The sequence below is a fragment of the Lycium ferocissimum genome, chromosome 9 (assembly GCF_029784015.1).
Source record: "Lycium ferocissimum isolate CSIRO_LF1 chromosome 9, AGI_CSIRO_Lferr_CH_V1, whole genome shotgun sequence".
NCBI classification, from domain to species: Eukaryota; Viridiplantae; Streptophyta; class Magnoliopsida; order Solanales; family Solanaceae; genus Lycium; species Lycium ferocissimum.
The window spans coordinates 24,253,367-24,257,040 of NC_081350.1; the positions used below are offsets into that span (position 1 = coordinate 24,253,367).

Here is a 3,674-nt window from a genome sequence, read left to right on the forward strand (position 1 = left end):
CCCTCTACTTTGGAAAAAGGGCTAAAAATATCCTCCGAATTTATTTTGGGTCAAAAATACCCCTCTCATCCTTAAAGTTTTCAAATATACCCCTGTCTTGACGGAAATTATCCCCCAAAATAACCCGAAATTATTTTTTAAACCCGCTCCATCATTTAAACCTGATCCAACTAAATAATAACCCACAAGATTCCCTTATTCCCCTAATATGTAGGTTTGAAGTTTGAGGGAATTGGGGGAAATAAGGGGATCTGTGGGTTATTATTTAGTTGGGTCGGGTTTAAAAAATAATTTTGGATTATTTTGGGGGATAGTTTCCATTAAGACAGGATATATTTGAAAACTTTAAGAATGAGAGGGGTATTTTTGACCCAAAATAAGTTTGAAGAATATTTTTAGCCCTTTTTCTAAAGTAGAGGGGGGTATTTTTGACCCTTTTTCCCTTTTATTTACTCCAAAATAGACGGCAATAGCATAGGTCTAGAAATTTACCATCGTTTATCTATTTCTTCAACTTTTTCTTGATCGGTTAACTTTCTTTCTTCAAAAAAAAAAAAAAAAAAAACCTCAAAGAGTTTTTTCAGTTCTCATGGTAAAGATGTCAAAGCCTCAATTCAATTCTGCCCATCTTTCAATTTTTATGCCAAATCTTCTTTTTAATTCTTTACTTATGTTTCTACGGTGCTCTTTCTTCTGATTATTAGAGGGGTTATTTTGGTTGGGTATCTAATCTGAACATCGGTAAAGAATGATGTTAGAAAGTTTGTCTTGCCTGGTATCATCAGTTGATTAAGGTACTAAAATCCTGCAAGTTGACCTTACTTATTTCGAGGGGTCTCACATGCGACAATACTTAGCTGTCTGTTCCATTTTGTTGTTTCATTTTTGAAGGTTCATTATCGGTTTCCTTCTTGCTGGCATCCCTTGGTATCTAGGTGCGTTTGTCCTGCTTTGTGCACAGAGAAACTAGGATACATCGTGTGCACTATTGCTGTAAGTCTCTCTTTTTTTTAATTAGGCAGTTGTATTAACTTGCTTAAATTATCTTTTGGCTACATGTTTGAAGCTAATGTGTTGTATTAAATTTGAGACTTTCTTATGCACATGTATGATGTATCTTCTCTGTTGTGTATTTAGGAAACGGAAAATAATACAGAACAAAATATCCAAATTAACTCTCAGTGTATTATTTGGGAAAACTATGATTCCTGTTGGTTAAATTTAATCAGAATCTTTATGAATTGAAAACAAAACCGTAGAATTCTGTCTATTAGCTGATAGGTTAATCATTAATGCCTCATATAATAATACTATTGTGTGTTGCAGGCTGTTCTTGCTACTTTTGCCCTCATATTCGGTCTGACGAACACCTGATTGGAGAGTGGTCATCAATCCGTGTGGATTCATATCGGAACTCTATCTGGCTTGATAATGTGTATTTTTTCATATGGAAGTAAAAATTGCATATCTTTGGTTCCTTCTTGTATTTTAATGAAAGCTTCCAACACTGTTAATGTTCTCTTAAGATCTGCTTGTGAATAGTTTGCTGTAATTGTGGCAAGAGTATGAGAGGAAGATATGTTCTAAATTTAATTAATTAGTGTTGAAGTGGTTACTTGATTATAACATCTTCCTCCCAATAGAAGAGGAGCAAAAGTTAACGATGTTATGAAGTCGATACTAAGAAGTGAAAGATGGCATATCTTTGGCATCTACTGATTGTGGAATTCTTGTAAACTTTTAGTCTTGCAATCTGGGGCACACAAGCCTGAAGTTCGAATTCCAAAGCTCAAACTTCAGGACACACAGACTTGAAGTTTTAACAAAACAATTCAAATTTCAGGACACACATACTTTCAGTTTGAGTTCCACATTTTAAACTTAGAGGATATATATATATATATCATGCTTATTATCTTTGCATTTTACCTTTTCAAATATTATTGTAGGTATTTGAAGTTCAATTTTGTGTCAAAAATGACTTAAAGCTCTGTGATTTATAATGAAGACATAACAATAAAAGCTATTAATCTTGATCACTATCTAATCATCTTAAAAGCAGCAATAGAAAGTAACATAAGAATATAACATTGGTTTGTTAATTGCGACAGATTGATAGATTATATTGTTAGCAGAAAGGAGTATATGCATATTTACATGCCTTGAAGGTGCTGTTTCCCCAATAAAGTAAGATTAGTTAACAATCTCAATAATTTATGCACTGTTGATAAATATAACAAAGATTGGAAAGATTTTTAATTTGTTTGTCTTCAAATCGTTATAGTAAATATAAGATGACATATATACTTTTAACTATGGAGCTCAAACTTTAGGACATAGAGTTCGGATTTGAGGATCCGAGCTTGAAATTTGTATCTGTCCAGGGGGCAATGGTAAAATTTTCTTTTTTGGGTAAACTATAATAGAAGCGTGAGTAAGGCCTCTAGGATCGACATGGCTGCTATGTGTCATTCACATTAATCTTGAGGGCATTTTCGACTTTTAAAAGAATGAAGCAACGTGTCCTGGTTGTGAAGCACCAGCGCGTCCTTCGTATTCTCCTTTGTTAACCTGTTCTCTCTTTCTCTCTCCAAATGGCACCAAAGGAGTGGAAAACTCTCGCCGCTGAGAAAACTCCGGCATAGAAGAGTCCCGAAGGACGCAACCGGCGGTGATAAGAAGAAGAAGGCGGAAGAAGTCGATTGAGACTTACATGATCTACATCTTCAAGTTGCTGAAGCACGTTGACCCGGACATCGGTATCTCCAGTAAAGCAACGGGTATGGTTTTCTAGGTCCATCTTCTTTCTTCACTTTTATAGGTCTATTTACGTGTTTATAGATCAGCTAACTAATGATTACGTGGCTTTTGTTCTGGAACAGCAAAAAGGCATAATTCGAGAACCACAGTATGGGTTAGCAAACAAAGCAATAATCAAGAAAGAGAAGCACAATAATCCCCCATAACTGAAGCATAGAACTGGAAAATTGATATATACAAGTATAGTAAGCCCTTCTGATGTTAAATATTTTTGTCTTTTAGTTAGTTTAGCTCCAAACTTTTAATTTGTGGGTATACATACGAGTCTAAGAACCTGGTAGCTATTATCATGTGTGGCATTAGTTGTTGCATGTGGCATTAGTTGCTGCCGGCGCGTAGTTATATTACAAAGTTCCTTCTTTCATATTTTTTCATAGATCTCTCCCGCGGTGTTCATCATCTCAATTATTTCTTCATCTTAGCCCAAATCTCAGTTTTTATTGTCTTTCTTCTTTCATAATAGAAGTTTGTCCTTGAGCTTTTGATTTCCCTTATTATTTCTCTATTTTATTGCAAATTTGTGGGCAACTTATGCTGCAATTTCTTGCCCTTGAGTATTTAGCACCTGGATTCGACATGTTAGTTTTTTGTCCATAGAATTGATTATTAATGGTATATTAGTCATTTTGTCTATTAGGCGATAGCTAATCATGCTTTTTACGTGGTTCCTGCATCCACCTCATTATTCCTACAGTGTGTGAATATATCTAATCTATTGTGTCAGTTGTCTGTTGCCTTTTCATTTCTCTCAAATTCTCCACGGATTATAGAATTTTCTTCAGCACAAAATCCCTTCTATCGTTCTTCTCTTTTGGTGTTGATTGTTTTCTTTGTTGCCTCTTACAATTTTCAGA

The 3,674-nt window shown here is 34.8% G+C and overlaps 1 long non-coding RNA gene across 2 annotated transcripts; it reads left to right on the forward strand.

The window, feature by feature from the left end:
- The first annotated feature begins 732 nt into the window (after positions 1 to 732).
- Positions 733 to 2,601, forward strand: LOC132029969 (uncharacterized). 2 transcript variants are annotated; one of them, XR_009407961.1, is made up of 4 exons: positions 733 to 794; positions 892 to 993; positions 1,327 to 1,433; positions 2,112 to 2,601. It is a non-coding gene; the product is annotated as an uncharacterized LOC132029969 (long non-coding RNA). The 2 variants fall into 2 exon arrangements; XR_009407960.1 differs by lacking the exon at positions 2,112 to 2,601 and having other exon boundaries at positions 1,327 to 1,626.
- The last annotated feature ends 1,073 nt before the right edge of the window (positions 2,602 to 3,674 follow it).